Source organism: Aedes albopictus, chromosome 1 (genome assembly GCF_035046485.1).
Source record: "Aedes albopictus strain Foshan chromosome 1, AalbF5, whole genome shotgun sequence".
Lineage (NCBI taxonomy): Eukaryota > Metazoa > Arthropoda > Insecta > Diptera > Culicidae > Aedes > Aedes albopictus.
In genome coordinates, this window is record NC_085136.1 from 149,034,595 (window position 1) to 149,048,747 (window position 14,153).

Genomic DNA, 14,153 nt, shown 5'->3' on the forward strand with positions numbered 1-14,153 from the left:
TCAATTAGCGAGTTTTTGTTTCCCGAAGATATTCAGCTACAAAAACAGTAATAAGACTTTCTCAATATGCCTAATATCAACGTGAATTCCTTTTCGCACAGTGCTACAGCTGAATATTTTTGTAAATTATTTTCCCATTTTTCAATATCAAAGCGTTACTAAACTACCAACTTATTGGCAACGCTGTAGTTCATTCCAAAACAAATTCTGACATTTTATGTGTTGCCTTTGCCTTCTACACACAAATTATTCCTTTACTGGTCTTCTCATTCATTCATTGCGCTCTGCACACATTCAGTCGTGCGCGAGTCGTCTTCCATACCGGTTCACCGAGGTTGCACGTACAGCTCTGTCCTCGGCAGCGCTTTTTGGCAACTGCTTTCATTCATAAAACCCATTCTTGTTCTCGCATCGCAAGGGAAACGCACGTTATCGATTTTCGTGGACGACTTCTCACTCCCTCCCATCAGAGTGCCACCAGTCGGGTGTGACAGTAATAGCCAACGAGTTTTATGAGATCTCTTTGGTGTTTGGAAGATAAATAAACACAACAAAGTCGTGGTGCATCAGCGGAATAAGATTTTCGGGTTGCACTTGGCTTGGAATTGCAGCGCGACCTCGAAATTCCGAATCACATCATCATAGTGTAATGAAGAATAGCAGAGGTTGTCATCTAGAGTGGTGTTCGTTCCAGAAGAACCAGTGAATGGAGAGAAATAATCTTGAACCCAGTGTTAGCATAAAGAAGTCGCAGTTATATGTCGAGTTCGTGATTTTTAAGTTTGAATAAAGTGCATAGAGTAAGTATAGCTAAATTCTCTCAGTACGGCAAAAAAAGGATATCACCATAACAGATCGATTATATGGTTGCAGCAATGTAGCAGGTTCAAAAATAAATGTGTATTCTGGATAACAACTAGCAATTGTGTAACGAACAAATCAATTACATATACATAAAGGATACATAAAGGATATACATATATACATACATATACATAAAGGAACTAGTGCTACTGCCCAGTATGCAACTATCAGCGTAAATTGAAGTAATTACTCGCATTCATTTGTGGTAGAGATTCGCTATCCAGATGAGTGGACACGACGTTGGTGCCGTAACCAAAGAGCTTGCTTGTGGATGCTGTCCGGAAGACGCATGTAGTTCAAAGCACTGAACGAACGCGTAGAATGATGCTGATTTTAACATTAGGGCAGTAAAAATGAGAGTAGAAAGGGTGCAAATATTCATTATTTTATTGTTCAAGTGAGCCACAGCGACCAGTATTTAGATCTATTGAGGCCCGTGTCCTTAGTATTTAGAGCATGTCGTACTACTCCATTGTTGTTGAGAAGCATGAAGCATCGATTTCTGTACAGTTTTTGTTTTGTTACCTCAGAGGTTCAAGGTCCCATTTTCATAAGGATTTTAGGACAAACGCTTTGGGATTCCGGTGCAACAATAATCATGCTGGCCATGAACCTACTCAAAGCGGGGCCCGATGGGATCTCGCCCAGCAGTAGGGGAAGGTGGGGTAATATGAACCCCCCAAAGCAAACGTGGCCCCATACTGCCGTTCTACGCATAATTATCCCATGTTATATGGGATTCCCATATAACATGGGACAATTGGGCGTAGAACGGCAGCATAGCAAAGATTAAAATGATTTTATGGGTGTCTTGCGTTTTGAAAGTTAGTTTACTTATTTGACTAAGAGACGCCAACTTTTAGTCCGCGTGATATCAATTTTACCGAATCAAATTAACAATTTAAAAAAGTGTTACGTTTTGGGTGCTGAAAAACTGTTGGGGGCAAAACGCACCTTGAGGTGGGGCAATACGACCGCTGGCATTTTCCGCTTTGAATTCTAATGAGATACCAGGCGTCTCCATCTTACTATTTACGGCAGCAAATGGAAGGAGTAGGAGACGGATGGTAGTTAATATGTTGATTCCATGTAATCAGCGCGCAATTGCTTAAATTGCGTGCGCTACAAATTAGACAATCTTTCCAAATGTGGAAAATCATCGTTTTCCACGCTTTTCATTCAAATATTCTTTGCATTCTTGGGCTTGTCCGGCTCAGTTTTACATCTAGTTTGCTTGCATCGAATGGAACTTAACTTATATAATGAAATAACGTGAGGGCGTTTTGCCCCGGAGGTGCGTATTACCCCAGGTTACCCTAGTAGTGGTGCAAAAGGGGGATAAAATGTGCGTCGAGAACTACCATAATATTTCCGCCCTATGCTCAGTTTCAAAAGTGTTTGAACTTGTGTTTTTTGAGCCTATTTTTCTCCATTGTCGTCACTACATCGATAAAACCAACATGGGTTTATGCCAAAGCATTCTACTACAACCAATTTGCTATCGTTTCTTTCAGTCCTATGTACCCACGGTGGTGCAGAGGGTGAAACTAAAAGATTTTCATCCTGGGCGATTGCCAGCCATCGCTTTAACCTGTGGCCAGGTCAAATTTCTGTCGAATTGCTTTATTTCCTTGTTGAGGCTGTGCCATGTGCCATGAGCCTCTGGGTCTGCCTCTGCTGCAATGTCCTGCTGGGTTCCAATCTAACGCTTTCTTGCAGATTTCGTTTCCGCCCCTGCGTAAAGTGTGGCCAAACCACCTCCACTTTCGCTCCCGAATTTCTGTCGCTATCGGCTTTTGATGAGATCGACGATGGAGCTCCACGTTGGAGACTGTGACGCCACCATGCACGGATTATATATCGCAGGCTTCTATTGATGAAGACCTGCAGCCGTTTAGTGTTCTCCGCTGATACACACAAAGTTTCACTGGCGTATAGGAGCACAGACTCGACTTCTTGATCCGTGCACCTATGTCGATCTTGGTGCCGTCATCGGCCGCCATTTCGCTACCAAGATATTGAAAGCTTTCAACGTTCTCCACTGATTGCCCAATGCCTAGCTACCGTAAAGCTGGAAGGGTTGTTCGTGTTTACATCCAATTATTTGGCCTTGTTGACGTTGACGGTAAGACTTGCCGCTGAGGAGGATTGGCAAGATCATCGAACTTCTCTGCATATCAGAGCGCCGTTGAGCTAGTAGAGCAACGTCATAAGCTAGTTCGAAGTTATTTAGGTGCTCCATGGTAATGGGCAACCTTGTCACACACAGCAACGACCCGGATGGGATCGGACAAAATACCGTTGTGCAGTACTCTGCACGAAAAGGCCCTGTACTGTGCTTCAATGAGGCCGATGTATTTCTCAGGGAGACCCTTGCGTCTGAGGGCTTCCCTCATGTTTTCGTGATTAAGACGGTCGAAAGCTTTTCGTAATCAATGAACACCAGGTAGAGAGATACTTGGAATTCATTGATTTGCGTCAATCTTCTCCTGTACCCGGTTAAGGATCACTTTGCAGAGGACTTTGAGAACGATACACAGCAACGTGATGCCCCGCCAATTATCACATACAATCAGGTCGCCCTTTTTGGGTACCTTAACTAAGACGCCTTGCATCCTATGCAGGCTGCCTGAACCCATCCAGCCGGCCGGAAATGTCGTGGTTTCCCATATGCTGCATAATAATTTATGCTACAGTTGTGCAGGAGCTACAGGGTCAGCTTAGAGCATCACGGTTGATATGTGATCGACCCCCATGGCTCTGTTTGATTTCATATGCTACGGATGGCTGTTTCTATATCATGCAATGATAGAGCTTCGGTGTTGACACGGATAATGCGAAAAACCTTTGGCGGATCATACTGTTGGTGGCGTGGCCGACACTTGAAAAAGGTTTTCAAGGTGCCTGAACCAGCGTTTCGAATGGTCAACCAAGTCATTCATTTTGGCGACGTGAAACATCGTAGAAGAGACGAATGTCACCGGAGACGGGCTATGGCTTTGGCTTCTCGTGTTTTCGCACGCTATCGCGGCTTCGACGTTCTTTCGCTTCTCTATTTTTTTCCAGGTATCATCTCTGATCCGCTGCTTTGTCTGGGTGCGTAGCTCACCTAAATTATTCTCGCCGGTGAACTTTTCACCGCAGCGTCTTCCAGTCGGCGTGTTTTGAACTGGCGTCCGAATTTTTCCTCCTGTCGATGGATCCTCGCAATACGCAGCCGGATCTCGCCATTTAGGAGATGATGGACGCAATGTCGACGGTACGTTTGTTCCGTCTCCATTTCCGGCTGATGTAGATGTAGTCGATTTGATTTTCCGAGACACCATCATGGGAAACCCATGTCACTTCGTGCACTGGTCGATGAAGAAAGCGCGATCCCCCAATCACCATGTCATTGTTACCTCTAAACTCTGCAAACAGCTCTCCGTTCTCGCTCATTTCTCCGAGACCATGGCATCCCATGACGTGCTCATAGTCCGAGTTATCGGAACCAACCTACGCATTGAAGTCGTCCATGAGGATCTTGATATCGCCTTTTGTAATCTTATCCACGACAGCACTCAGTTGACTGTAAAAGTTTTCTTTGTCTTGCAATACGGCAGCATCGGTTGGCGGGTAACATTGGATCCTGGTCAGGTTTGACCCGACGCCAATCTGTGTTCTCCAAAGTTCGGCCATCGGACTTCGCTCAGTCCTAGGATCTCAAGCTTCATATGGCATGCCTCATTGCCTAGTTTTTCCAGTTCACTCTGCTGGGCTAGGGTTAAGGTGAATATAGAACGAAGCCACACCTCGAATTTTCAAAAGCACAAATCTGAAGAACCAGGTATCGCACTAAGCTGAAAAGTTGATCGATTGGTCACCACCAGCGGGTGACCAATCGATCAACTTTTCAGCTCGGTACGATGTTTGGTTCCTCAGATTTGTGCTTTCGAAAATTCAAGGTGTGGCTTTGTTCTATATTCACCTTAATACATTCCAAGTTCCAATTCTTGTCCGTTGTTTCGCGTTTAAAGTCGTTGCCTTTGAATCAGTTCGCAATCTTTCATTTTCAGTTTCTATCACGGTTATTGCAGATTGTTGGCCTAAGGTCCACTATCCACCGTGGTGGGGTTGCCACCTTAGGTATAGCTTCAGGTGGAGGAGCATTTCATACTCAGTCGCTGGATACCCGAACAGACATAGTTTGTGCCCAGTCTGGTTAGAGATCACAATAGAAATACACTAGAACTCCAATGGCGCTGTAGTCACTTTTCCCATTCAAATATTTTAATAACTTTAATTGCAATAATTTACTATTTTTAGGTTTCCACCTTGTAGAGGATCTTTTGTTTTGGTAAACAAAATTTATTTGACACTTCTAGTAACGCTACTGACGCTGTAAGGGCATGGCAAACTAGATGTTAGTCACACGAACAGTCGCGACATTGGACTTCTGTGGCTAATTATTCTAATGAGATCACAGTCATTTGAACCTCTTCGTCGATATTCGGCTTTTTTTTGTCTCCCACATTCGGCTTGTGTGGCGAGCTACTGTACGAAAGAAAAATGTCAAACAAATTCACTTCACCAAGATAGCATCTTCGGAAGACGGTTCGGCTTTTGCTATTCCTGTCTTCTTCCATAATGAGAGCTATGTATGTTGGCCAAATGTGTGTCGTATTCAATGCAACATGCAAGAATAAACTAATTCTAACATTCATATACGGAATAGACAACACATCTCTGCGAAAAGCTAGAATTAGACAAATGTCATCGTGTTAGACGACTTTGATGTGACGCTTTCGTACGTTTATTGAACTTCGTTCTACCGCTCGTGTTGTGTGTACGAGGTAACGGTAGCGCACGAATGTAACAAAGCAAGCTGACCCCCGACTGCGGCACGAAATGAAAGTAGTGAAAAGTGTCGAATGTTTACAAGACTGTTTGTGCCGCATATCCTTGTTGAGCCCCGGAACAAACAGTACTAGACAGAATACAGTGCGCATTGGTTCTTTTCCATACAAAATTCTCACGTTTGCGTGGTTGAATCTCATCTTCTAATGCACCGAAGGATCTCAAATTTTAAATCTTATTTGAATTTGGTCCAAATTTTGTCGCAGCATTATCCTAATTCGCCTCGACTAAACGTCCCTGAGCGTAGCGTATACTACCAGATGTGCCTTATCGGGGATGGCAAATCGATTCCATCACGCGCCACTGATCGTGTACTCTCACTTTCGTTTATTCTGAACCCAAAATCGCTCCAAAACAGCTTTTTTTTTCTTCTAAGCTGACGACTACAGAGCAGCTTCTGCCGGTTGGTTGTGGTGATAGACGAAGTGAAGAAGAAACGGAATTAAAAGCACTGAACATGCCGCCTCGGTTATCGCACATTTTTGTACCAGAGAGTTATGAATAGACCAAGAGAATGTGTGTTTAGTGTAGAGAAGGAAGCGAGTAAATGTGGCAAAGACATTACCCCGGTTTGATTAGTCGTCAGGGCTGGAAACAAGAGTAGATTGACCGGGAAGAAAGCAGATGATCGAGAGTTGTTGCTGGCGCGTTTTGTTTATATGTAGGCGGTAGATCTATTCTTCACGTACGCCAATTTTCTCTATCTCTCCCTCTTCTGCTGCATTGAATGGTGACTAGCTGGAATGATGCGAATCAATTGCCATACCAGAGCGTATGGCAAGCCCTCGATTGGCGAAAGGAAATAAATTGCATCATCAGATCGTTTAGGTCATTGATCAATCCATGATCAGAGATAAAAAAGAACGTGCATCTCGTTGACAAAACACTTTTTTGTTTCGCTGTTCTATGCAATTTGCGGGTTTACTGATGATGGAAACGCAAAAAAGAAGATCACTTTTGATGAGGTGCTGCAACAATGTGTTAATTCATGGCCGTGATGTGTTAATGGGGAAAAACGATTATTTGCGTTTCGATTGTTTGTTGCTGCTTGAATGGAGGTGTGAGGTGACAATGAATTGATGGGAACAATCAGATGAGAGATACCGTTGTCTAAAAGTTACAATGTTATTTTATATAGTTGTCACGATTGTAACAACTGTAAAAGAAATATACATTATGTCATTTGAACGTCACATCAGCACGAAAGTCAACACAACAAGGATTTTTTTCTTCTTCCTCTTTAGCTTACGCTCTAACTGGGATAGAGTCTACTTTTCAGCCTTTTTTTATTTTCCTCCACTCACCCCCACACCAAAAGACTCGACGCCCAAGAATGATGCGTTTAGAGCCTCCTGCTAGTGGACGCAACTATTCTCAGCCCAGTTTAGCAACCTTAAAAAAAAAAATTATTCAATGGTTGAGATGAAACAATGAAATTGAAAATATAAAAAAATGAGGAGTAACTATATTCTATTATTCACACTAAATCCAAGTGGAGTAAAGCCTCCTTTTAAGGGAGTCATTCTACACAGAAGATTTGACAACAGCCACAATGCTAAGCATTGTGATAACGGCTGTTCGGGCTCATTTGGAAGTTGACCATCAATGTTAACTTCTTTTCCCGATCAGCCTAGATAGCGATTGTCTCAATTGGCTAAAAATAACACTACGGATCGCCTGATCCAGTGGTAAGAGTCCACTAAACAGGTGACCCCTAATTCATGGTGCCTAATACCGTGCCTAGGAATGAATGGTTAGGGGGGTCTAATAAAAACCTAATAACAAACGGAGCCTGTGGAGAATAAGGGCGTCCTCCACAGTATTACGCCCTTACTGCGCTAACCGGAGCAATAATGGTGCAGTGGACCTTGTGTTTCTCCGAGATAATCAGTTGCCCTTCTTAAGTCTCAAATTTGAGGCTAAATAAGGGCGGGGTTATTCTAATGTTGTAAATTAGCTTGCATTACTACCTATATACAGGGGGTGGCCAAAATGTTTGGGAAAGGCAACTTTTTTTCTCCCACAAAAAAAAAAACAACATGCTGTAACTTTGTGACGAAGAACCTGTTGGTGCAACCACACAGCTTGTTCAATGTGAACATTATTGCGTTTGACGTTTCACAAGCTTTTGCAGCAAGATGAAGTTGAGTAAGGTTTCTTGTGGCACAACTATGAAGCCTTGTCTGAAGTTAAATAAAACGGCCTTTTTTCTATGCTATTTATATATAGCAGTGTGGCAGCGAGGAATCATCAAGACCAGTGGATACGGAGATCAGGAGTTCGATTCCAAGTAGCGTCAAGTACAGTGACCCCACAATTTATGAATCGGCAAAAATGACCACAGTTTGTGGATCACTCCATTTGATCAACATGGTGATTCATAAATAGTGTACAAAAATTAAGGTGATTCATCGGTGTAAGGTCACTGCACTTTAATTATTCAATTTTGAAAACGATAATTCAAGTTCCACATGTAATAAGTCACGGTATCCGTAGCCTAATATTTAATCGTTTTATTTGGGGATGCCGCATAATTATTATTTAACAGCTGTGAAAAGGCTGAAAAGCGCCTTCTCAAGATGTTATTCGGTTAGTGGTTACATAGGAGCCGAGAAAAGAGCTATGACTTGATGGTATAGAAGCCGCTCGCACAGCATAAACATGTGGATTAAGTTCGCCAGATTCATTGGTATGGGGCTTGCATAGAAGCTTCCGTCCATATGTACAACACAGTAACTCAGCCGTATTGAGGACGCTTTGTTGACGTTTACATGCACAATAAATGTTAGTTGGGCAGTGCCGCTGTCAGTTTCTCAACGAGTCAGTTTTCGCAGTCTTGCGGGTTCATGCCGTTCCTCTGTGTCTGTAACAATCTTCTTCCAGTACTATTTTAATGGGAATAAATTCATTTAATTCATTTATTGACCCGAGTACATGGCAACATTTGACGAATATAACTTTGTGCTATTGGAAATTGAATTACTGACTAACAAAAAGTGGCATTGGTTTGTTTGAGATAAAAGGTAAAACATCATAAATAATATCAAAAAATTATATGGGCACCAGCTCAATAGTATTTCTTTATTTAGCCAAATCAATATCAAAATATGATCTGGCAGGCTATCTGACAAAAAAAAAACGAAAAATGTAGATATTTTTTGATATCTCAATGTCAACCAAAGCTTCGGAAAAAAAGTAAAACAAAAATTGCACAGTTTCTGACTTATTAAAGTTGTCTTGACTTTAAAACATTGTTTTTTTTTGCCCCTGGGGGGTTGCGACCCACAGTTTGGGAAACTATGTTATAGATGATTGCTGCTTTGAACTGTAGCGATGTGCATGTAGAAGAGAAACGCGTAGATGTCGACGAATTTGTATCACTATATATTGAAACTTTGGGGCAGCAGGGACTAAAGTCCTGGGGCCTGACGCACCCCCCCGCTTGCGAGTCAGCCGCGTAGTCGCCGGCTAAGAATAGGACTACTAACCCCAATTCAAGGTGTCAAGCGACCCGTGCTGAGGAATGAGTGATCGAGGGGGTGAAAAAGATGCTCGATCTTTAACGGAGCCTGTGGGGTACCTGGGCACCCCCCACAGTAAGCTGTCCCTTACCGCGTTAATGCAGGGCTCTGGCGTGGTGGACATTCTTTCCCGTGCTACTCGTGGGATTTAATCATGAAGTCAAATAAAAATCAGAATCTAGGTGGAAATAGTGGTGGGATCAACCCCTTCGCAAGAAGCGGGTTGATGAGATCTCCGACAAGGAGAAGTGAGGAGATAGGCGCTGGGAGTTGCGTACGCAGCTCAAGCGTGGGTGCTCCAGTCCACTTCCCGGCAAGCCAGCCGGTGGAGGTTATGGACGGAGCGTGGTTGTTGAGGGCCGTCAACCGAGGATCCAAAGGACGGTCCGCAATAGAGGTGGCTGAGCAGCAGCTTGGCAAAATCATCGACTTTGCGTCCACTAAGTCGAACATAAGCAAGGACCTGAAAACGGCCTTGCTTCGACTTAGGGCGTCGATCGACGATGCCAAGCAGGAGCACGCGGCACTCGCGTTGCTGACTGCTGCAGCAGCGGAGCCTGCAAATGAGAAAGTGCCGAAGTTTACCCAAACGGAGGCCTTCTCCTTCGCAGGAAGTCCGAATAAGGCGGAAACGACTGCTCGCGACAAACGGGGCAAGCAATCGCAGAAGCGGGCGAGGCAACCGTCAGGCGAGGAGCTGTCTGGCGGTGCCCGCAAGGCCAGGCGAATCATTACCCCGAAAGTCGGTAATAATGCCGGAAGGTCGGACCCCAGCCAGGGTTCCCGGAAAGCTGGGAAGGGTGGGCCTGAAAAGGCTGGCCCGTCCCGGAACGATGGGAACAAGGGGTTGCGACCGCTAGTGGGCCCTCAACAGCCACAGAGCGAATCCGCAGGTAGTAGCGCAGGACGCCAAGCCAAGGCGTAGGAGGGCAGGTTCCAAGCGCGAGAAAGGCGACGCTATCGTCATCAAGACGGAACAGTCCAAGTACTCGGACGTCTTGAAGATGATGCGAAGCGAAGCCAAGCTTGAGGGTCTTGGAGCCGACGTACGCAGTATTAGACGTACTCGTACGGGCGAGATGATCCTGGAGCTGAAGCGCCAGAAGGAGCACAAGGGTGCCGCCTATAAGAGGCTGGCAGAAGAGGTCCTCGGTGAGGGTGTGCAGGTGAGGGCTCTGACACATGAGGCGACTCTGAAGGTCAAGGACATCGATGAGATCACCGTAGTGGAAGAGCTCGTCACGGCACTGCGGCAACAGTGCGATGTGCAGGTGGCCGCCGCAGCCGTTAAGCTACGGAAAGGGCCAGCAGGGACACAGATAGCTTTGGTTCAGCTACCTGTGGCGGACGTCAAAAAGTCCGTTAAAGTAGGGAGCATAAAGGTGGGTTGGTGTGTATGTCACCTGACATTCCACGAGCCACCAGAGGTTTGCTTCAGGTGTCTGGAACCAGGACACAAGTCGTGGGACTGCAAAGGCCCCGACAGGCGCAAACTGTGCAGGCGATGCGGCGCTGAAGGTCATAAGGCCCAAAGCTGCACGAGTCCGCCCATCGGCATGATCTGTACCGGGAAATCCTCGAACAACAGACATCCGATGGGTGGCCCAAGGTGCCCGGCCTTCAAGAAAGCCGCAGTGAACAACAAATCACAGTGCAGGTAACGCAGCTGAACCTGAACCACTGTGATGCGGCTCAGCAACTGCTTTGTCAGGCAGTTTCTGAGTGGGAGACGGATATCGCCATCATATCGGACCCATACCGAGTACCCGCCGGCAACGGAAACTGGGTCGCGGATGGGACCAGAAAAATGGCGGCGATATGGACGACGGGTAAATACCCCGTTCAGGAGTTGGTGTCTACTACCTATGAGGGCTTCGTGGTCGCCAAAGTAAACGGGGTCTTCTTCTGTAGCTGTTATGCGCCTCCGCGGTGGCCGATCGAGCAGTTCACGCAAATGCTGGACCGCTTAACGACCGTGCTAACAGGGCGAAGGCCGGTGGTAATAGCGGGCGACTTTAATGCCTGGGCCGTGGAATGGGGAAGCCGTTTCACGAACCAGCGGGGTCAGATCCTGCTAGAAACACTGGCCATCTTAGATGTCGACTTGGCTAATGTCGGTAACAAGAGTACCTTTAGTCGAAACGGAGTGGAGTCAATTATTGACGTGACCTTTTGTAGTCCTGGCCTAACAAGTAGTTCGAACTGGAGAGTAGATGATGGCTACACTCACAGCGACCACCTGGCGGTTCGCTACAGTATCGACTACAATAACAGCAGACAGCGGATAGAAGAAGAGGCGGCTAGGCCAAGGCCAAGCCCTCGCAGGTGGAAGACATCATACTTCGACGAAGGGGTATTTAGGGAGGCGCTCCGCCGTGAGCGAAACTTAATCGGTTTAGACGGCGACGAGCTGGTAGCGGTGCTCTCACGTGCGTGTGATGCGACCATGCCTAGGCGAGTCCACCCTAGAAATGGGAGGCCACCGGCTTACTGGTGGACCGACGCGATTGCGGACCTGCGCCGCGCCTGCCTTCGGGCTAGGCGGCGGATGCAGCGAGCACGATCAGAGGAAGAGCGAAACGAACGGCGGGTGGTGTTCGCCGCTGCAAAAGCCGCGCTTAAGACCGAGATAAGAGCAAGCAAAAAGGCCTGCTTTGAGGGTCTCTGTCAGAGTGCCAATACGAACCCGTGGGGTGACGCCTACAGGATCGCTATGGCCAAGACGAGAGGTGTGATGGCTCCTACAGAGCAATCTCCAGAGATGTTGGAGGGGATCATTGGAGGACTTTTTCCGCGTCATGATCCTAGTCCTTGGCCTCCTTTCGTAGGACAGCCGGGGACTGGGGCTGGCGATGAGGAGAGGGTCACCGATGTGGAACTTGCGGGGATAGCTAAGTCCCTTAGCGTAGGTAAGGCCCCAGGTCCGGACGGAGTTCCGAACCTGGCCTTAAAAGTAGCTATTGCAGAGGCTCCCGAGATGTTCAGGTCTGCTATGCAGAAATGCCTGGACGAGGGCCTGCCAAAGGCGGGGAAACCACCCGGAGACCCGTCGGCATATAGACCAATATGCTTGATTGACACGGCGGGGAAGGTGCTCGAAAAGATCATCCTCAATAGAATGTTGCGGTTCACCGAGGGCGAAAATGGTCTTTCGAGTAACCAGTACGGCTTCCGGAAGGGGAGGTCCACCGTAGACGCTATCTTGTCGGTTACAAAAACCGCCGAGAAAGCACTCGAGCCTAAGAGGAGGGGAATTCGCTTTTGCGCGGTAGTGACTCTGGATGTAAGGAATGCGTTTAACCCTCTAATACCCAATCCCGCCTTTAGACGGGGTATAGTTTGAGCATTTTTATAATTTTTGTTTCGTGGAAAATCAAATTTTTTATATTTTTGGCTGATATTTAGGACTGTTCTGTATATCTCAAAATAATTTTTGGAGTATTTTAAAGCGTATTTACATTTTTCCAAAATCATTGAAAAGTTGATGTTTTAGTCGCCTTTTAGAAGTCATTGTTTATTTTGTATTGAATCGCTAAAATTAACATATTTTAAATTTTTCCCAAATCATTCTATCGTTGTTTAATAGTTTAAGGGAATCGAATACACTCTAAAATTCTTTTCCTTGAAATTACACGGAAAATAAAATTTCCCGTGAAAAAAATTTAAAATAATGATATTTCAACAATAATCATAAAATCTCAAAATGTTTTCATCTCAAAAAATCCGTTCCCCAAATTGGCTTCCAGGAAAAATATAAAAGTGTGGATATGTTCAAAAATAAAAATAAGAAAAATCAAAAACTGAAAATCGCGAAATTGAGAATTAAAAAGAATCATATTCCAAAACACGTTTAAATCGATTTTAGATGACGAAAAATGATATTTAGATCAAAATCAAAAATTTGGGTATTAGAGGGTTAATAGCGCCAGCTGGTCTGCTATTGCCGATGCGCTCTTGCGTCTGGGGATACCGGAGTACCGGTACAAGATTCTCGGAAGTTACTTTCAGAATCGCGTACTAGTCTACGACACGGAGGTGGGTCGGAAGTGCTTTCACATAACCTCAGGAGTCCCGCAAGGTTCCATCCTGGGTCCGGTGTTATGGAATGTCATGTACGACGAGGTGTTGAGGTTAGAGTATCCAGTGGGAGTGGTGATTGTCGGATTTGCCGACGACATTACGCTCGAAGTCTACGGTGAAACGATCGAGGAGGTAAAGTTGACTACCAACCACTCGATCAAGGTTGTGGAGGCGTGGATGCGGTCCAGGAAACTGGAGCTGGCTCACCACAAGACAGAGGTGACGGTTGTTAACAACCTGAAGTCGGAGCAGCAGACGGAGATCAGTGTAGGAGACTGTACTATCCTGTCAAAGCGCTCCGTCAAACACTTGGGCGTGATGATCGACGATAAGCTTACCTTCGGTAGCCACGTCGATTATGCCTGTAAAAGAGCCTCCACAGCTATTGCGGCACTGTCCCGGATGATGTCCAATAGCTCTGCGGTGTACGCCAGTAAGCGCAAGCTTCTGGCTAGTGTTGCTACATCCATACTTAGGTATGGCGGCCCGGCGTGGGGCACCGCGCTAAGTACTAAATGCTACCGACGGAAGCTGGAAAGTACTTACAGGCTTATGTGCCTGAGGGTTGCGAGTGCGTACCGTACCGTGTCACACGACGCTCTCTGCGTCATTACTGGTATGGTGCCTATCAGCATTCTTATCAGTGAGGACATGGAGTGCTTCGAAATGCGCGGCACAAGAGGCATACGCAGGACTGTCAGGATGGCCTCTATGGTCAAATGGCAGCGCGCGTGGGACAGTTCCACCAAAGGAAGGTGGACCTATAGGTTGATACCGAGGGTAGATAGTTGG

At 45.9% G+C, this 14,153-nt stretch overlaps 1 protein-coding gene across 2 annotated transcripts in view; it reads left to right on the plus strand.

Moving 5' to 3' along the window:
- The first annotated feature begins 288 nt into the window (after nucleotides 1–288).
- LOC109421883 (prolyl 4-hydroxylase subunit alpha-1) overlaps nucleotides 289–14,153 on the plus strand; it is a 33,815-nt gene continuing 19,950 nt past the window's right edge. For both annotated transcript variants that reach the window (XM_019696458.3, XM_019696459.3), the window contains exon 1: nucleotides 289–800. The gene's annotated coding sequence lies outside the window, so the exon portion shown is untranslated. The remainder of the gene's footprint in view (nucleotides 801–14,153) is intronic.